The 21,885-nt window shown below is 41.0% G+C and overlaps 1 protein-coding gene, 1 long non-coding RNA gene and 1 pseudogene across 3 annotated transcripts in view; 1 reads left to right on the top strand and 2 right to left on the bottom strand.

Moving 5' to 3' along the window:
• Positions 1-21,885, bottom strand: part of BCL2 (BCL2 apoptosis regulator) — a 173,241-nt gene that overhangs the window by 89,664 nt on the left and 61,692 nt on the right. The window contains exon 3 of one of the 2 annotated variants that reach the window (XR_014139562.1): positions 9,192-16,258. The exons of the other annotated variant lie outside the window; for it this stretch is intronic. The gene's annotated coding sequence lies outside the window, so the exon portion shown is untranslated. The remainder of the gene's footprint in view (positions 1-9,191; positions 16,259-21,885) is intronic. 2 annotated transcript variants of the gene reach the window in all.
• On the bottom strand, positions 1,819-9,975 carry LOC102744878 (proteasome activator complex subunit 1 pseudogene; annotated as a pseudogene).
• Positions 10,231-21,885, top strand: part of LOC145716732 (uncharacterized) — a 56,292-nt gene continuing 44,637 nt past the window's right edge. The window contains exon 1 of the long non-coding RNA XR_014139565.1: positions 10,231-10,355. This is a non-coding gene — a long non-coding RNA (uncharacterized LOC145716732). The remainder of the gene's footprint in view (positions 10,356-21,885) is intronic.

Below are 21,885 nucleotides of genomic sequence, written 5' to 3'. Positions count from 1 at the left end.
CTTGAATAAAGGCAGACAGCCAAGGATTACCAGACATGCAGGGAGAACGTCTACATGAAAAACAGAGTTCAAAACAGACAAAGAGGAAAAGGTGATGGGAAGGAAACAGAGATCATGAAGGAAAAAGAAAATTTCAAAAGAGAATACATTTTTTTTTCCTCAGAAAGCTAAGAGAATGTCACACATGTGAAAACAGAACAGAATGCTAAAAAAAAAAAACACACACACACAAAAAACCCCCAACTATTTATAGATGAAAAGAGGAAATTTAAAACAATAACAAAAAAGAAAACCCAATTGACAGGTTGGAAATTGAAGTTTAAGAAATTGCCCCCAAAAGAGCAAAATGATAAAGAAACAGAAAACAGGAAAGAAAATGTGAGAAAATCAGAGGACTGGCCTAGAAAGTACAACACACAAATAATAGGAGTTCTGGAAAGAAAAATGGAGCTAATAGAGAGAAGCAAATATCAGCATATTGAAAGAACACACTGAGTGCTCAGTACAATAAGTGAAAACAGATTCGTGAAGAGGAAAATTACTGTGAAATTTAGAATCCTGGGGAAAAGGCAAGATTCTATGAGTTCTAGGGAAAAAGAAAAAAAAAAATCAGGTACAACGCATCAAGAATGAGAATGGGTTTAGTCTAACCACAACACTGGGAGTTAGCATACATAAGAGCAACATCTTCAAACTTCAGAAGAAAAAATTTTTTTAAAGATTTTATTTATTTATTTGACAGAGAGAGACACAGCGAGAGAGGGAACACAAGCAGGGGGAGTGGGAGAGGGAGAAGCAGGCCTCCCACCAAGCAGGGAGCCCGATGCGGGGCTCGATCTCAGGACCCTGGGATCATGACCTGAGCCGAAGGCAGACGCTTAACAACTGAGCCACCCAGGCACCCCAAGAAAATTTATTTTTGACTTAGATTTCCTCGTGCAAGACAGACAAGGCATCAAGTGAGAAGAGAGAATAAAGACCTTTAGAGACATTCAAAATGTGGATATATATCTTTTGTGGGTCCATTTTTGATAGGCTATGCAGGCTGGGAAACACTAAAATGAGTAAGTGGAAAAAAGAGGGAATTTTATGCAATCCCACATAAGACTAAGGTATAGAGGGATCATGTGGTGAAGGGAGCAGACAGCTGGGCCCCAGGCATAGAGAGCAGTCCATCCAACTGGGCCAGGTGGATCAAGAGAAAGACATACTGAGGGCCACTGCACTGCACTAGGTTTTGATTCTGATAACCTGCTGGAGGGTGTGCTCCCTCAAGCAATGAAGTAAATCAGCAAAGGGGATCCAACTCAGAAGAAAGGCAATGGAAGGTTCTAGAATAACAAGAGATATCCCAGCATGATAGGTGTACAGCAGGCATAGAGAAAAGTTCAGATAAAAGGAAAATGGAAGTCTGCAGAAAGGATGTCACCAAGAAAATAAGTGGAACCAACAGATTACTGATGTGATCAGCCTTGTGACAAAATGTACTTGTGAGGCTATGCAAGATATAGGGAAAATCTGCAATAGGTATGAAGAACACTAAGGAAATGAAAAAAACAAGACAGATATTAACTTCATGAAAATAAAAAGTTCTGCTGATAATGTTATTTATATAGGCAAAATAGGGAAAACACTAACACTTGATTTAATAAAACATTGCATATAATTATACTGGGAGAAAGCGGAGGGTAAGCTGTGGATACAGTTATGTAAAAAAGCTAGGTTTTTATTTACTAGAATAAAGTTATGGTATTATGAAGAAAATTGATAAAATTAAAAAAAGTATATACATTACTTAGGCATGTGGCGATATATATATATATATATATCAGAAGAAAAAGCTAAAATATAGAAAGTGATGTTCTCTAGGAAGGGGACTGGGCAAAGCAGGGTAGGGTAGAATTTGTTCCCATAGAAATTAAGGAAACAGCACATAAGTAATTATGTACAAGGATGTTTTTGTCTACAATGTTTATGGAGACATAAAACTGAAAATAACTTGTGTTCACCAATAGTGTGGAACAGCTCAATAAATCACATAACAGCCATACCTTAGAATTTAATTAGCTATTTTTAAAAACTGGTTAAATTTGTATCTATTTATCTGGAAGGACATCCTGAATATGTTACTAAAAGAGCAAGACAGGTTGTGAAGTAATGCATATGGTATGACTGGATTTTTTTGCAAACAAAACCAAAACACTGTTATTTAATTTATATGGATATATATGTGCCATGTGTTTATATGAGCGTCAAGAAATGTGTGGAAGGATGCATGCCAGATGTTTACATTGCTTACCTTAGGAGGACAGGAATGGAAAGGGTAGGGGATTAAGAAAAAAATCAACCACAGGAAAACAGAGATTGGGAAATATAAAAAAAATGGTTAAGAGACATGAGGAAGAGAATACCAAGGTCTAACATACATGTAACAGCAGGCTAGGGAAGCTGTAACAAACAACTGGGGAGAGACAACATTCAGAGATTATGACAGAATTTTTCAGAATTGATGAATATTAGAAATCCTTAGATTTAACAAGCATATTGAATCCCAGACAGTGAAACTGCAGATCATCAAAGACAAGAACCAAAAGAAAAAAAAAACCTGTAAAGCAATTAGAGAGAAAAAAACAGACACAGCTAAGCAAACGACAGACTAGCAACAACTTCATCTCATCAATGATAGGTGCTGGAAGGCAAAGAAGTAATAATTTCAAATGCTGAGGAAACGTATCTACATAGAATTCTATACCTAAAAAATCATTATTCAAGACTGAGGGTAAATTAAAGATATTTTCAGGTAGAGACTGAGATAGTTTAATATTCTCAAATCCTTGATGTAATAACTACTCCAAGGTGTACTTTAGTAAGAAGTATTTGAACTGAGAAAGGATGAACAGAATCCAAGAAACAACATCAGTAACATTTACTGAGGGCTTACTCTGTACTTTGCTGCATACCAGACACCATTCTAAGTGACTTACAACAAAATTGGGATTCAAATTCAGGCAGTTTGCTTTTAGATCTCATGCTCTTAACTACAGTGTAAATAAAACGGCATTTATTTTGATAAAATTTGGAAAGTAGATTTGTAAAAAATAATTGGTTGGGGACAAAAAGAAACAAAATGATAGATGATAAAATATCCAATGGTGTCATATCAGAATATGAGAGAGAAAGCTTCATAAAAATGTTCTAAGGAGTCTGTTATATTGTTTTGGAAGCAGAGATACAGATTAATTTTAGACTCTGTTAAATAGAATTTTTAAGGTTTAAGGGTAACAGCTAAAATAACGGAACAAATCACCTACATTACGAATCAAGAGGAAAACAGCAATCCTTTTTTTAATGGTATAACCATATTTATTGTGTCTGGGACACAAGGTGAAGGGAGAAACCTCAAGAGGAGGAAGGTGGGGAAAGTCTGGAGCTCCAGTTAGAGGCAGGAATGTATCTGCTGGGCTCATCACATAATGAAAGGGAGGGCTCTGAATCCATCATTCCCTTTGTTTCTTCCCTGGGCTTCTTGAGCTTCTTGAACATGGTGGATCTCCATGACCACCCGCCAAAGTCCCACGACTCTGCCTCATCCAGCTCGTACACCAGCTGTGGATCATTGCATCCATGGGACTGCTTGGCTACATCGCCCCATTCAGAGGAATCCTTGGAGACTGGAGTGTGGGAGGCTTCCAGCTCGGGGTGAAGGGTGGTCATCAGCTCACACACCTGCTGCTGGACAGCCACTCCAAAATGGATCCTCTCCTCAATCTGAGGTATCTGCAGCTGCAGCCAGATAAGGACCAGGCTGACTGCTCAGTGACATCCTCATTCCCAGGTGCTATAAGAGGATCATGATCTTGCCATTCACTGGACTACTGGGAAAACCTTGGCCTTCAGCTTGCCCTTTCATCTTTTAATGCATTTCTTCCTTCTCCTGCAGTTTCTTCTCCTCTTCCTTCTCTTTCCCCTTCATGGGATCAAGCAGAGAATATCCAAAGGGGCCTTTAGATTGCTCAGGTTAGCTTCATTGAGAGCTGGATCCTTTACAAATGCTGCTAGCTCAGAAGTCTTCTTGGGGAAATCACTCCTGAGTAGGTCGTCTGTCTTCACAGAACCTATCCACCTGGGCTTGGGATTCAGGCTAGACTTTGAGTGTGGTGGCCAGGGCCAGGGGGCCTAGCACTGCACAAGGAGCAAGGAGTGGACACAGGGAAAGGAAAGCAAAATCAACAGGAAAACTCAAGTCATCTAAGAGAAGACAGAATAGGAAGAAAAAGTAAAGAAGGAGCATGGCATATAGAAAACATTTGGGTTCCTACTGAATTCCAAATATATGACTTATCAAAATAAATGTAAATGGCTTAAACAAAGCCATTAAAAGGCAGAAATCTTCAGATTTTTTTTTAAGATTTATTTATTTATTTATTAGAGAGAGAGAGCATGAGAGGGGAGAAGGGCAGAGGGAGAAGCAGACTCCCCGCCGAGCAGGGAGCCCGATGTGGGACTCGATCCCGGGACTCCAGGATCATGACCTGAGCTGAAGGCAGTCGCTTAACCAACTGAGCCACCCAGGCGCCCAACAGAAATCTTCAGATTTAATTTTGTAAAACTCTAGCTGTTTACAGGACAGAAGCCTAAAACATACTGTTACAGCAAGGATCCACATAAAATAATGCATTCAAAAAGTAAGTGTCCCTACAAATAATAAATATTCAATAAATATTTCTTTTAATTGAATGAATAAACGAATCCAATCAAATAGACTTCAGAGCCAAGAGCATCTGCTGGGCGGGGGGGGAGGGAGGGTGGATAATGAAGGTTGCCGCTTAATGATAAAAGGATATTCACCAGGAAGCCTGCTGTATACCTAACAGTACAGTGTCAAGTATATTTATAGCAAAAACTGAGTTAACTCTGTGAATGTAACAATTCAAATCATAGTGAGAGATTTTAGCACACATCTCACAAAATCAATAGACCAAGCTATAAAGCAGAAAAAATACAGAAGATTATAAAATGTATATTAAAACTTCATCTAATGGATATGGAAAGAGAACCCTCCACCTAATAAAGAATACACATGAAATGTTTACAAAAATTGACCAGGTCCTAGGCCACAGAGCAAGTCCCAACAAATTTCAAAGACCTGCTAACATTCAGACCACAGTCATCAACCAAAACACAATAAAAGTTGAAATCAGTAACAAAACCACAGCCACCAAGCCCAAGTACATTTGAAATTTCAAAAACACACTACTAAGTTATTAATATGAAATAGAAATGAAAGTAACAAAACATGTAGAACTGAACAATAGTTGAAACCCTAGATTTCAGTAGAAGGAATGCTTGGCATTAAATGCAGTATCAGAAAACAAGAAAAAATTAAGAAGGTAAAGAGCAATAAAATAAAGACAATGGAAGAAAATTCTTTTTCCACAAATGGATAAAGTAATAGGAAGGCAATAATAATAATAACAACAAATCAATAAAGTAAAAACAAAGAAACAATATAGAGTAGGAAGAAAATAAAGGTTGATTTTTTGAAAAAACTAATAAAATAGGTAGATATTCAACAAGAATGAATAAGAGAAATAAAAGAAGGCAGAAATAAACACTATGAGGCATAAAAAAACCCATAACTCTAAATACAGTATTTATTCTTTTAAGTATGAGAATTCTGTTCTCTGCTTTAAAGCAATAAATCTAAAAACAGATGAAATAAAAAATCTCCTAGAAAAATATGTTACCAAAATTGACACACAAAAAATAGAGAAATAGTAAATGCTTCTGAATGTATTTTTATAAGTTCAGTCTAGAGCTGGATTTTAGAAATAGACTGACAATACAAAAAAGGAAAGCAGTAAATCAATCTCAGTTTAAAATATCAATGCAAAAATCCTAAATAAAATATCAACAAACATATCCAGCAGTGTGGTGTGTGTATATATACTATTTCTTTAAAAATATATGTTTTTAATCTGACATATATGATATATCACATATATCATATTTATCACATGAGTAATGTGTAATGTGGGTTTGTGTATTTGTGATGATTTAGTAGGGTTTATCCTAGAAGCTCAAGAAAGATTTAACATTAACTAATGTTATTTAGCACGCTTACAGATTAAAAAGGAAAAACTATATAATCATGTCAATAGATGCAGAAAAAGTATTTAATTTAACGCCCCTTCACAATTTTAAAATGCAATGAAATACCTAGCCAACCAAGAACAGAAGGAAGTTTTAATTAAGAAGTAGTTTCTATGAAGAACCTACAATAAAATTTAGGAACACATTTCCTTTAAAGTCAGAAACTAGACAAATATGCTTTCTCCAGCACCCTTCCATTCATCATTGTGTGAGATACAGAACTGATGCAATAAAGCAAGAACAAGGAGTGAAGGAAATAAGGATTAAAAACGGAGAAACAAAAGAAGCATTATTTGCAGATGATAAGACTGTCTACATAAGAGAATCCAAAAGAAACTACAAACAATTATAAGTAATAAGAGAGTTTGGCAAGAACACTGGAGACAAGATTAATATACAAACACTCATGGCATCCTTATCAGCAACAATCAATTAGAAAATGTAGTTTTTAAAAGATTCCATTAGCAATAGCAATAAACTATGACAAACCTAGGAATAAATCTAAAGCAAATTACTAAACTTCACTGAAAGTCATAAGACCTAAATAAAGAGAGATATATATCACACTCATAGAGTTGAAGATTCAACATCAATATTAATTCCTTTTAAATTAATATATAAATTCAATGTAATTCATATTAAAATCCCAGAAAGAATTTTCATGGACATTTTGAGCTGGTTTAAAAATTCACATAGAAGAATTAAGGTAAAAAAACAGCCAAGACAATATTGAAAAAGTATTAAGGTGGGCACTGTCCAAGTAGATATTAAGACATTAATTAAAGCCTTATATTTCAGACACATTAGGATAGGGGCAGATACAGATAACTACACCAAAGCAATAGAGAGAGCCCCTCCATGTAACAGAACTTGGGATGAGACAGAGGCAGCATTATAAGACTGTGGGAAAGGGCTGAACTATTTAATACATGGTTTGGGACAACTGGTTATTCATATGGGAAAAAAATAGACTCAAACTCACACTATATCCACAAAGGAGTTCCAAGAGAATTATAGTTAACTTTAAAATGTTTAGAAAAAATACAGTCACTATTTTTATAATCTCGGGCTAGGGAATGATACAATGGGGGAAAAAAAAAGACAGGAAAAAATGGTGATAAATTTGATTTTAAAACTCTTGTGACAAAAGACACCAAAAAGACAAAGCTTAAAGGCAAGAAACAGACTGAGAGATAGAAGATTAAAAAAAAAAAAATCCAGTTGAGACAACATCAAAATAAAAGGCTTCTGCAGAGCAAAGAAAACAATCAACAAAACCAAAAGGTAACCTACAGAATGGAAGAAGATATTCACAAATAACATATCCAATAAAGGGTTAGTATCCAAAATATATAAACAACTTATATAACTCAACACCAAAAAAACCCAAAAATGGGCAGAAGACATGGACAGACATTTCTCCAAGGAAGACATACAGATGGCCAACAGACACATGAAAAGAAGCTCAACATCACTCATTGTCAGGGAAATGCCAATCAGAACCACAATGAGATATCCCCTTACACCTGTCAGAATGGCTAAAATCAAAAACACAAGAAACAAGTGTTGACAAGGATGAGGAAAAAAAGGAACCCTCGTGTACTACTGGTGGGAATATGAACTGGTGTAGCCACTGTGGAAAACAGTATGGAGGTTCCTCAAAAAATTAAAAAGAGAATTACCATATAATCCAGTAATTCCACTACTGGGTATTTACCCAGAGAATATGAACACACTACTTCGAGAAGATATATGCACCCTTATGTTTAGTGCAGCATTATTTACAATAGCCAAATTACGGAAGCAGCCCACGTGCCAATCGATAGATGAATGGATAAAGATGTGGTGTGTGTATGTACGTATATAAAACAGACAATGGTATATCACTCAGCCATAAACAAAGAATGAAATCCTGCCGTTTGCAACAACATGGATGGATCTAGAGAGTATAATGCTAAATGAAATAAGTCAGTCAGAGGAAGCCAAATACCATGTGGTTTCACTCATGTGTGGAATTTAAGAAACAAAGCAAATGAACAAAGAAAAAGACAAACCAAAAAAGAGACTCCTGACTATACAGAACAGACTGAGGAGAGGAGAGGTGAGTGGGGGGATGGGGGAAACAGGTGAAGGGGAGTAAAGAGTACACTTTAGATGATGAGCACTGAGGAATATATAGGAGCTTTTAATCACTATACTGTATACCTGAAACTAATATGACATTATATGTTAACTGTACTAGAATTTTTTTTAAATCCAGGATTTTTTTTAATCTATAAGGAAAAAAACAACTCACTACAAAAAAAATGATCAAAGTCTACAAAGTGGTAATACGTAGAAAAAGAAACCCCCATCACCAATGTTCATGAGAAAGAAAAGCAGAACATCCCCAGGAATCAGAGAAATATAAATCAATACCACAGTAAAATACCTTTACAATCTATCAGACAAGCAACACATAAAAGCCTGATGATGCCATGTTGGGAGAAATGCGGAGCAAGGAGAACCCTCCCATATTGCTGGGAGAGCAATCTGGCAATGTCTACTGAAGTTGATGATGTTTCTGCCCTCAGACCCAGAAATTGCACATCTGCATCTATACCTTTGAGAAGGGATGAGATTAGGGTGAGGTAGAAAGAGACAAACTGTTAACATTTGCTATAAAAAAATCTTTTTTTAAAAGATTTTATTTTGGGGGCATCTGGGTGGCTCAGTTGGTTAAGCATCTGCCTTCGGCTCAGGTCATGGTCTCAGAGTCCTGGGATTGGGCTCATGGCAGGCTCCCTGCTCAGTGGGGAGCCTGCTTCTCCCTCTCCCGCTGCCCCTCTTCCCCTCGTGCTCTCTCTCTCAAATAAATAAATAAAGTCTTAAAAAAAAAAAAAAGATTTTATTTTTAAGTAATCTCTACACCCAACACAGGGCTCCGACTCACAACTCCAAGATCAAGAGTCACATGCTCTACCAACTGAGCCAGCCAGGTGCCCCTATAAAAAAAGCTTTTTAAAATGTGGTACACACACACACACACACACGTACACACACGCACACACACGTACACACACACCCAAGAGAAACTCTTCCACATGCATGCAAAGCATGTGTGCATGCTGAAGCACTGTCTGCAACGTCACAGAGTTAGAAACAACCATAATATCCTTCAAAAGGGCACTTTAAAAGTGAGAAACAACTTTAATGTCCTTGCATTGACTACTATACAGAATGGAACATGGATGAGGCAGAGGTACATCTTTCTCAACAGATTAATCTTATACGTATAACACAGAACACAAAGCCAAGATATCACTGAAAGTTTAAAAACATTTTAAAATATACAGGCTGTCTATGGATACATGTGTGTAAAATATGCAATCATGCATGGTAATAATAAGCATCAAATTTAAATTGAAGCTGGGAAGGGAGAAGGGGAATGGGACTAGGAGGTGCTTTATCTCTCTCTCTCTCTTTTTTACAGGTGGCTGGGAAGATCTAAAGCACATATGGCATAAAGACAGGACAAAATGATAATACACATGCATTTGCTATCTTATTCTCCGTATTTCCTGTTTGCCTGAAATTGTTCATAATAAAAAAATACTGTGTTTTGCACATTTTAAAGATACCAAAGGACATCATCACTTTTCCTAGGGGCCCTCCAAGGCAGCCAGGGCAAATGTTACTCTTATGGACCGATGATGAAGGTGAAGGAGGAGTGGGCAGGCGGGCACACGGTTTACCATCAGAGGGCTCGGAGCCCCTGGGCATCACACTGCGAGGCTCACGCCACTCATTCAGTAATTTATGTAACACAGGGAACTGGAACATGGCGCAATTCAGGGTAGGGTAGGCGGCCGAAGGAGAGGACAGCCTCTTCCCTTCTGGGACAAACCGCAGCCTGAGGAAGGACAATGACATAATTTGATAAAAAGGGAAGAAGACAGGCTGCCCCGGTCATCTGACAGCTTTTCAATGAATCCGTAATTCTTTCGTGGAGAGGCTGATTATTCACTGTGCACCTGCGGAGGAGGAGGAAGTGAGAGAAGTGACCTCCGTTCTGATCACTTCGCCTTCAGAGCACAGCACCCTGGGCCAACAGGATGCTGCAGTCGGGACGCAAGCCTTGAGATCCAGTCCGGGATTGGTCCCTTACATGCTCTGCCTTTCAGCTCTTCTTTCAAACGGAGAAGGTGGACTGCCATCTCAAGGTCAGTGGAATTCTAGAATCTACTTACCCTGTTTTTCAGGATTTGTTTTCCCCTTTCTTTTAAAATCTGAAAGAGCTTCTGCATTTAATATTTGCACATGGTTTTGAGGCTCAGTCCTGGGACATGTCCCAGCTATGTTCTTCCCCCTGGTGACATACACCAAATGCCTAGTAATAGTATTTGGTGTCTGGAAGTCAATAAACACTCCTCCTCCGCCCAGCTCCCCAGCGCCGTCCCCACTCTTGGAGTCTGGGAACTGTTAGGTAGGGGGGTCACATGACTGTAGCTTTAACTAAGCAGCAGGGAATATGCCCCATTCCATCCCTGCAGTCATACATGCTGCAGGGAGGTTGGGGGGGGCAGGGTCCCGACCAACAACTCAGCCCCTGAGGCAGCACTACACGCACATTTTAGGTTAGAAATAAGAAAGAATTTCCTGGCTATAGGAACTGCCAAACCGTAGGGTGGGTAACCAAGGGAGGTTCCAGAATCTCCTCTAGAGATCTTTAGAAACCCGATACAACCTCACATATCAGAGACGATTTTTTGCAATCCTGCCTAGAGACAGAAGGACCTGGTGTCTGATCGGCCCTCCTCCCAGGCACCCGATCCACCTTCTTGCCTTGCCCTACTCTTCTCATTATTATATATGCCTCCTGTAGATCTTACACTTACTGCCAGCCCGCAGGCTTGTTTTCATGTGATTCCTTGCCTCCTCACACCTTTCCTTCTTATTTTATGGAAAGCAGGTCAAAGGTCAGAGTTGCCCAATTACCCACACATAGTTTGGTGGTAGCATCAGATACCCAGGCAAAACAGAGCTAGGATTCCAATCCCAGCCTCAGCGCCAAAGCTGGATGGAAACGGAGAAAATTAGCTGTTGTTAACAATCCGTTGTAAATGAAGACAGGAGCCTAGTAATTGATTTTAAATAGATTTTTAAAAGAATCGTTGGCCCTATTTCATGAAGAATACAGAGTTTCAAAAGTGTTCATTCCAGGGTTGGATTTTTTTTCCCCCTCTCTTCTGGCTTAAACCCCAAATGGCCAAGATCCGAGTCTGAATAAACAGTGTGGGTGGTGACCGTTCTGTGAGGCCCGGTAGAGGATGCAATCACTTTCTTCCTCGGTTCAGCATTAAATCATGTGAAACTGGCCCGATCGTGCCCCAGAACTTCTGCTCAGTACATGGAGGGCCACATAGCGTGTATGCTCTCTCCGGTTTTCAGGGAGGAGAAAAAAATTAATTCTCCCAACTGCGAATGTTTAATTATGTCTAAAGTTCATTGACCCCACAGACGGCTGTCAGATGATCTTGTGAAGGCCTGTAAAGGCATCCCAGGAATGCAGTGATGTGGGCAGAAACCGAGTGGATTCATGCCACCGAATGCTTGCAACAGGACGGGATCAGCGGCAGTCCAGAAAGGCTGCAGTGAAAACAGGGCTTCAGGATAATCAGTAATTTAATCTCACCTACGCATTTCTAGGCCTTCAAAAGTGAGGGTTATAAATCAGAATCTCGGGAAAGATCCCACAGGGAGGGGGCCCGTGACGGCGGGTGAAGTAATTCTGTTTGCTGGTTGCGGCCTCAGCCGGCTGGGGAGACAGGCATTCGCAATGTTTTTCCCCCGTTGTAGAGGTAATGCTTTCTGACTTCCCAGCTACCGACATGAAAAGAAAATGACGATGAAGCAATCCCATTCATAAATACACCGTGGGGCTCGGGGAGACGGCAGCGTCTCTGTTTATTTAGATGGTTTTGATAGAGTGCGGCCCTCGAGTGTGCACACAGCGACTGTATGTCTTTGTCAAAAAATGCCCTACAGCGTGTTCCTCGTCCACAAGGGCTGGACAGCCCCCTCCGGGCTAACGGAGGGGAAGGGGACAAGCCAGGTGACCGTCCGGACGGTCTCCCTCTTGTAGTCTCTGTCCGGGGCACAGGCCTGGCTCCTGGCCCCCAGGCAATGGTGAAAGCCAGCAGTGGGAACCATTCGGAGACAGGATGGTTTGGGCTTCTTGGAAAGGGGAGGCCGGGGCCCCAGGGGACGCTGCGGCCAGGTGGCCAGCTCTGGGGGCTCTCCTACTTAGAGGGAGGCAGTAAGAAATATTCGGGCGTGGTGCTTCCTAAGATTAAAATGACCTATTAGGGGTCCAATATTATTTTTCTTTGAGTCGCTTTCGCACCAAACAGGGTCTATCAGTCAAAATACTATGCTTTCAGTGGGGAAAATGTCACAACCACAACCAAGCTGCATTCTCTCTGGCATCTTTATCGTTGTAAGTATAGAGAATGTGTGGCCAAAATTTCACCAACAATTCTGCTCCTCTGATGGAAGCAGAATGGAAAGAGTCTCACTTGTTTCATTTGTAGACTAACCTGAAATTCTTGGGTCCTTTACCAAAATCTGCCACTTCGCTTTTGAATGCACAGTGTGGGTCTGCGTTCAATTCATGTTAAACCAATAGATATTTGGCAAACACAAATAATGGGGTAGGCGCTAGTGGCGATCAAAAAATCCAAAAGGCATGAACCCTGCCCTCAAACAGGCCAGAAACGAAGAGGCAGACATTAATCCTGGGAGGGCTCAGGAAACTTCCTGCATGCAGTCTTCCCAGGGCGTGGTGGCATTTGACCTCAAGTTTTACCAAAAGCTCCATGTCCACTTGTACATTGTGGCATTGTGGAGAGGACAGAGAGAGAACTGACACTGAGTCATGCGTATTCATGGTTGGGTTCTGTAATTTTACCTTGTTTTTAATCCATCTGACATTTGAGAGGTCTCCTGTCAAGACCCCTTCTTTAAGGCCCATACCATTTCATGCTCCTTTGGTCAGTGAACAGTTAGTAAAAAAGGAAAAAGAATTTCTTCTGTCTTCCCACCCTAAAGAAGGAAGCCTTCCTTCAAATCTTTAAACATTTTCTAGAAATATGATTTCCCTGTAACTACAGAGGAAATATATGCTTCCAGATAAAGAAATTTGGACGCGAAGTAATATCCTAAATCACTTCCACCTTTTGGATACTACAATTTATAAAATTCCATGAAGGAAATGACTCTTACTTCTCATGAAGTTCCCACTGGGAAGTCGCTGTGAGCCATGGTTATGAAAGCGATATCCTCTTGCTGGTCCCAATTCCTTCCCTTTGTCGGGGGCCTTCACCGTCTTTGAACCACACAGCAATTTAATTATTTCTCGTCCGTAGTAGGTGTTGCAGTCCACCTCGTCAGGTGACTCTCAGAGTATATGTCTCTGTTACATTTTAAGTTCATGGACATTAGGGACTGTTTTATTCACCTTTGTATTTCCCCAGAGTGTCTATAACATAATTAGTGTTCACAGAACCAATGAGTAAATAAATATCATGGAGATGTCTATGGCAGGGGTTGGAAAACTTTTTCAGTAAAGGGCCAGATAGCAAATATTTTAAGATATATGGTTTCTATCCTAACTATTCAACTCTGCTGCTATTATAGGAAAACAGCCACAGACAATCCATAAACAAATAGGCATGGCTCTGTTCCAATAACACTTTATTTACAAAAATAAGTGGCAAGCCAGATTTGGTCCACAGGGCATGGTTTTTGGACCCCTGATCTATGGTGTTTATCTCTGCCATAAACCTTAGTATATTCTTTAAATTTTCATATGTTCCCTGTGATTATCAGTAATTAAAGTGCAGAAAATGTAAATATTTAAGAGTTGTTTTGGAGCTCCACATTAATGAATCCACTTAAAAAAAAAAAAAACAGGAACGTACATACAGAAATTAGCTGCTACTCCAAGTATATTTCATGGTCCCTTATTTTGTTTATTAAATGCCTTTAAAAGGAACAATTCTTATCCCTCAAAAATGGGGTAGTAGTTTTGCCACTGACCTCATCATTATTGAGTAAACTTGATATTAAGATCTCAGAGTTACTGGGTGAAGAGTCTGGTGCTGGGGCATGGTGAACTTGACACTTTCCTGGAAAGGGGGAATAAATGCACCCCCCTCGTTCCCGCTCTCTACCAGATCATTTGATCTAATTTTCCTGCCAAAGGTTATTAATGCAGAAGATATATCCTCCTTTCTCTTGATGACCCTCTGGAAAACACCCAGCTACAAAGAGCACAATAGAATTTCAAAAGCCCAGCAAACACACAGAGAAGTAAAGGGTAGCTACGAGAATATGATGAAAACAAGATGTCCCAGGCTGATCACCCTGACCTGGTTTGAGAGTGCCCCACCCACCCTTATTCTTTCCCTCACTGTCCGGCTACCTTTGTGTAAAATACAATTCTTTAAAAAGGCGCTGGATCTGAACTGTGGTGGGAACTCAAAGGATACAAAGGCAGAAGGTCGACTGCTTGGTTTGGAAAAATTCAACCAGTTGTTTTCAAGGTATGAGAAAATACACCTCAAACAACCTACAAACGAGTACCCACAGACATTTTTTGAGATGAACTACTCTAAGGTGTGGATCTTGAAACTGTGTCCATCATCCCCAGGGTATCATGAAACAGTTCTAGAGATTTCTTGTAAGAAAGAAAAAAAAAAATGAAGTTTGAGCCTTTCCAAGCCTCTCCTCAGCACCTGCACCAGGTTCAAAAAATCAGAAGGATTCTGCGCCTTAAGAAAATGAGAAACCACTGATTCGCAAATAGAATAGGAAACACTGACTGCAAATAGAAGGTACGCTTGGGGGCTCAAAAGACCTGAGTTCAAATCTACCAATTCAACCTATGTGACTTGAGGCAAATTATCTGACTTTAATGTAGCTTGTCCTTTTTAAACACAGGGCTAATATATAATATTATATATATATAATATATAATTAAGGAGAAATGTGTAAAACAGAGGACATACAGTGTATGGCCTAATTTATTTCACCGAATGTTAAAATTTCACATGCTCATGGTAGAGCAGAAAACGAATATGCCATAGATTCTGAGCACAAAGAGCAAGTGACCGTCCTTTACTGCTTTTTCCGCAATACTAGCACACAACCATCCCCAGTTCCTCTCCTCCGTTTATTCAATTTCCTACCCTTCTAGTCTTGCCTTCTCGGTCACTCCTCACGGCAACATACCCTCCTCCTCCCTGCGACAAAACATGGAGGCCATTCTCACCGTTATGTGGAACAGAGCTCCAGGCAAGAGCGTCATGTACCTGAAGGGATATTATTTACACGGACTTCTTTCATATTTCATAAAATTTCACACTGCTTATATCCCGTGTGGCCCTGGGATACAGGAGTCTTCTTGCCATCTTGGTTGGGGATTAGATGTATGAGAATCCAGACAGGAGTTCAGAGGGGGATCATGTGGAGTAGACACCAAGAGAGAAGTATAAAGCTGGGGGGGACTGTGACATGTCCAACGAGGCTGTTTACAATACTTAGGACAACTTCCTCCATCTCAGTTACAATGGTCCAGGTGACATTCCCCATGGGAAAAGTCACTGACCATGAAGTGTAAATGAACCAGCCACCAGCTGGGAAGGTTGTATGAGCAGCAGAGACAAGGCCCAGGAGTGAAGAGCAGAACTCATTACTCATGATCCTCTCTTGCTTCCACCCTGAGAACCTGCCATAAGGTTGCAGAACACCTGATCTTTATTTCCTTTGAATCAACCGCTTGGGCTGTGCCCACAGGACACAAACTAATGACCGAAGAGAAAAAAATAATGCATACATCACAGGACGTGTTTGACAAATGTGAAGTTCAACCTAGCATTGAGAGAGAGATGCTCTTAATCTCCTCTGAGGCTCCATGAGAACATGATCTGCTTCCTTCTTCTGGTTTCCAGCTTCTTTAATACCAAAAACTTCTCCTTGAAATGCGAGATCTTTGAAGAGTCCATCTCGAGATTTCCAGGGGGTTCATTTAAGCCAAGTAAGTGGGTTCCTCTGATTAGTGTGCCTAGAACAATACAGGTAAAAATGTCTTTTAAATCACTCATTCAAAAGTTAGCTGCTAAGGAATGCTACTTCGGCTTCAGGAAACAGGCCCATATGAGTTTCCTCCATCAGCCCCTGACAGCATTCTGGGCAAAGCAAACAGAAAATCTCGAGGAAAAAAAGAAACTCTCAGAGCCCACGCTGGGCCCCTTCGCATTCCTTTTTTAAGCATTACAAGCCTGATGCTAGGCCACAGATGCAGCTTTTGGAGGTCAGAGGCAGTAGGCGGATGTTTTCCCTTAAGTCCGTTGTCTCTCCCTCAATCTGTTTATAGCTGCCTCCCTGTCAGCCTGCACCTCCAGTCCTCACTAAATGCACATCCTAAAGGCTTCTGCCCACCACACACGAACGGGCATTTTTCGGTACTTTGTTCTCTCTTCTAGAAGGAGGAATGCACCCCACTTGCCAGGTAACCCCTGATAACCCATTTCCGGGGTGTTCCTCAGCCATCTTCAAGAAATACTGTAGGAAAAACCCCTGTACAGGGCTTATGTCCCCAGAGGTGTGTGGCATCAGAAAGGGTCTTGTTCTTCTTAGAAGTAAACAACTGAGGTCACATGATGGGTATTAGCCTCTTAAATCAATTGGGTGTCACTGATGGGCTCCCAGGATGGAAGTCAAGAGTTACTTATTCAAACCGGTGGTTTTATTTTTTGTTTTGTTCTGGGCTTGCAGATGCTCTTCGTACAAGTCAGACCAAGGATCTCCATCTGTAAGTCAATTACAAATTCCACGGCAGGCAAGCCAAGCAATAGATTGCAGAGACTTATCCAAGCTCGCTACAGATTCATCCAGAATATGATCCACCGGAGATGCAGGATAACGTCTGAGGCTATTCCTCATATACAAAAGTGCCACGAAACAAGGGGGTTTCTTGGTGGTGATGGAATAGTTCTGTATTCTGATGGGAGGGGTGGTTACAGGAACCTAGACATGGGGTGAAGTGCACATACAGGCCCACACACCAATGAGTGCATGTGAAACCTGGTGAAATCTGAAGAAGATTCTGGAGATTTCACTCGTGTCAATTTCCTGGTGTTGGTAGGGTGTATCCTCTACCTACATTATACCCGAAGCTCAAGTTAGGCAAGATGCTACCATTGGGGGAAGCCAGATGACGAGTACCTGGGACCTCTCTGTGCTATTTTTGCAACTTCCTGTGAGTCTATATTTATTGCAAAACAAAAAGTTTCAAAAGTGGCATGACCAAGTTAGCACTTGTCCGGCAGTAGCTCGCCCATCTTAACCTAATTGTATTTGAAGGTCTAGGCTGCTGCTTTTTTCTACTCACTGTACTTTAAAGTATTTCCTATGACCTTTCTCCAAGAAATGAAGTCAACCTATCTTCTCATCTGTACATCGTGCTCTCTGAATAGGAGGGCTGTGGAGAGGGGCTGCGGAGGGACAACGGGTTCTGAATGGCTCACACCCACTCGCCAGCATCAGGTATCACCACCAGCGTTCTGAGCAGACAGTAGCTTTCAGCTGTTTCATGGGTATTTCTAATGACACAGAGGTTTAAAGAGTAATCAGGTCCTAGCACCAAGAGGCAAACACAGAGATGAGGCCATTGGCTAAGGAACAGGGAGGAGAGAAGAGTCTAAGTCAGGCCAAGACCTGGCTCTTTTCTTCTGTCTCCACAAGCTTCTCCCAGGACTTTCTCGTGGCTCTGCCTCATCTTACAAGCCTGGAGCCAAAGCAAGATCCCCTGTGACACTCTATTCCAAACGTGTCTTCCCCCTGCCCTAGCTACCTGGCATTATCCTTTTGGTTGTCTACCATCACCTTACCTTTGGCTTTACTCATTTATCAGCTCTATCTCTGCATTCACATATGAGCTCCAGGAGCAGCTTGTCCCCTCTGTTCACCAGCATATCCCTAACACTGAGGACAGTGAGGTAACTATTTACTGACTGAATGAGAAAATGAGTAACACATCTCTAAAACAATGGCCATTAGACCATGGAAATTCTCAAACAGATCATTATTAAATGACACAGAGCCTTCATTAACAATCATTCAGGCTGTTTTGCGTATGCCAAGGTCATTTTACATTTGGCTAAGAGAGGAAACATGACAAAAATCTGAGTGGTGGTTTTTAGTGCTAGCAGCGGAGTTCAAGAGCTATGGGAATCCCAATGGAAAGACGTGATTTCTGTTGAATTTTCTGTTTCAGGCGGAAAGAGACCAGTAGTGGGTGAGGAGATAGATGGGGAGACAGGAATAAGCGTCTATCTGAATACACACACATACACACACACACACAGAGACATGCCCACATGCACTTTCTCATTTCCAAAGATGTAATGGGATCTTGATGCTTCCTTTACCCTTGTAAGTCAGCCTGTAATGAATGGGGAGTCCCCTGGCAGTGGACAGAAAAGCACCAGGGAGACAGGTATGGTGGGATTAGGTGGCACAGGTAGGCAGAAAGAACACAGAAGGAGCCCCGGTGAGACACCGAGAGCGTCCCGCATGGTGTCACCAGCTCCACTGTGTGGGCTCGTAAGGGTCGTGAGAGCTCAGGAGTGAGGGCTGCCCGGTCATCAAATCATCAGTCTGGAGCGGTCTTCCCTGGAACAAAGTCACATCACTGTTCAAAACAGGAAAGGCTTTGGACAACCCACCATGCTCAAGATGTCAGAAGAAAACTTTTAGTGGGTTATGTTTTTAGGTGTGGTGAAATGTTTTAAGTAAATGATGTGCTTTAGTGAGGAAAAAAAGAACCTTCCCCAAAAGACCCTTAAAAGCATGGGAATAAGAAGCAAGGAGGCCAACAACCCCCTAACTTTAAAAGTATACTTGGAGCTGAGCAGCCTGAAGTTAGTCTTTTAATACCAAAGTCAGCCTGTGCTGACTGACTCCCCTTCATTTCACGCTTCTCTTAAAAGAAAACAGGCCAGGCTGTTTCAGTAAATAACAAAAGGTCAGAGAAATGCTACTCACAACATGAGCAAAATAACGGTGCAACCTGCCAAAATGTTTCCTAAGGCCTCATAGGCAGAAAAATCCAGTGGTGAACTAGTCCACAGACCTGACTGGTGAGAAGAAAAGGTTCATCCAGTAAAATCTGCCACAAGGTCTCCAGCTCATGTCTCACCCATGAGAAACGAAAATAGAGATTATGCCATAAGGGTCCAGCCAACATCTCAATTCCACGTCCCTCATAAAGAAGCAGGTTGCCTACGTGTGTAGTTTGTTTTTTCAGGTTTCTCTTCTTAGATTATATTTTGACTTTGGAGCCAAGTGTCGAAATGGTGGTCAAAACACTACGCTTTTACTCAAAAGCAAAGCTCAGACTAAATTTGGTTAAATCCCCTCCTGAATGAAACTTCCGACTGGTTTCACTCCAACCACCTGAGGTTGGGCACCATACATTCATTTTATCTTCAGAATTTCTCTGAGGTTAACAGGATGCAAATACCATTATAAGAGCTTGAGAGAGAGAAAGAAATACATTCAAGGCAGAAGCCAAGACCCTTTGCCCTCAGGATATTGCCTCAGTTGATTCTGTGTCAGTAATCTGCTGGGGTGTTTGTCTTGCCAGGGTATGCCTACTCTTAGCCTTGTAGACAACACCATACTTGAAGCCTTGTCACCAGACTTGTTGCAAAGACTGGATCTCATTCATCTCTTGGATGAGAACTTCCATGGGAACTTGTAAGTGGTCAACGCTCAGCACATTCAGTGGGTGAAGTCAAAAGTATCCATATTCTACACCATTCCTGGTTTAAACCCATAAAGCAGCTTTTTGCAATATACATCCCATAAAATCCTAGTCTGACGAGATGTTACTTGGGTGCAAAATAATTCTGATTCCATGATGAGTACGTTTTCGAAAGGCTTCTACAATTATTTACATTCCCCCATTTCAGAATCATAATGCACATGCACATATGAAAGCTTCTGAGAAGTCCTGCAGAAAAGGAACCTGTCTAGGTCAGCATGCCCCAAATGATTTTCAGAAACTTTTTCTCAGTTAATACCAATTACTGTCCTGAGGAACTAGTGTTTTGCAGAGGACATGTTGGGGAATGCTTCCTTAGAGTAATTTCTGATTCATGGCTAATCTTTTCTAATCTGTCATTAAGTCTGATTGATTCTTCCTTCATGATATATTATTGTGGTCGATACTGCCCATTTAATACCCTACTGTTAGTTTCTTATTCTTTAACCTATAGCTTCATAATATCACGGGCTCACACAAGGTCAGGTCTGGAAGTGCTCTTAGAAATAATCATAAAGTAAAGGTCAACCCCTGAATTTAACAGAGTTGTTAACCAATGCGTCCGCGGTGAAGGTACTAGCTTAAGATGTCACAGTACAATACGCTTAGTTCCCTAAAGGCAAGGGTTCTGTCAAGCACTTATGCTCTGTTTCCCCATCCACACCGTGGACAGGAATTACAACAGCTGGCCCCAAGTGGGAAGGAGGAGGGAGGAGATGCCAATGGAAGCCACAGAAAGCCATACACATGCACGTCCGTCCTCTCTCTTAGCTCCTGAACAGCTCTGTGGGTCAGGTATTTACATGACAAGGAAGCTGAAGACCACACAGTAAGCAAATCACTGTGCCAGGATTTGAGCCAAGAACAGTCTGACTCCAAAACACATACTCCTACCAGTGCATTCTATTCCCTTCACAGACAGGCCCTCAGTAGGGGCATGTTGAATCACATATCAAACCAGGAATCTGCATATGTGAAGTTAGAGGCAGAGACTATGGGCACTACTGCAAGGAAGAACACAAAGGTAGCCTTCGCTTCTCATTAAAATATTCCATCACTTGTGAATGTGAAGAAGAGAGTAAATTTTTGAATTCACTATTAATGAAATGAAAAAACTTTAACCGATGAAAATGGAATCAAGTCAAAATAAGGGGAACTAAACTCTGGTATTATTGAACAGCACAGATAACGTATTTGCAAAGTTGTGCACGACCGTTCAATGTTAGAATGGATTGGTTTCTCCCGTCAAGTGCTGACTCACTTCGGTTATGCCTCATGAAATCCACGGTGGGCACAAGTCCCACTTGTATGATGATTGTGGTGACGGTGGCCGTGTATTTTCATTTTATACACCAAGACATCGACTACTCAAAAATGCTGTAGTTCTGATGGGGGAAAGGAGGCCTTCTTCACATACAATCAACTCATAAACTACCAAGAGTGTTCTTTTTCATATTCACTTGTCAGGAATCCAAATTTAAAAATTCAGACTTCTTTATTTGCATTTTTGAGATATTTTGAACACTAATAAGTAATTCTTTCCACTTACTGGTGGAAGTACTGTCTTTTGGAGAATTTCTGAAGCAACACGTGGTTCCTAAGTCCAAGTAAAATATTAAAAATGGCAGCAGGGGCACCTGGCTGGCTCAGTCGGTTAAACGTCTGACTCTTGGTTTCAGCTCAGGTCATGATCTCAGGGTTGTGGGACTGAGTCCCATGTCAGGCTCTGTGCTCAGCGTGGAGTCTGCTTGAGATACTCTCTCCCGCTCCCTCTGCCCCTCCCACTTGTGCTGTCTTCTCTCTCTCAAATAAATAAATCTTTAAAAAAAAACCCACTCAATTAGAGAAAGACACGTATCATA

Source organism: Leptonychotes weddellii, chromosome 13 (assembly GCF_054177405.1).
Source record: "Leptonychotes weddellii isolate Sample4059 chromosome 13, ASM5417740v2, whole genome shotgun sequence".
Taxonomy (NCBI): domain Eukaryota; kingdom Metazoa; phylum Chordata; class Mammalia; order Carnivora; family Phocidae; genus Leptonychotes; species Leptonychotes weddellii.
Note: the sequence above shows the minus strand (reverse complement) of the source record. Positions and strands in the feature narration are given on the sequence as shown.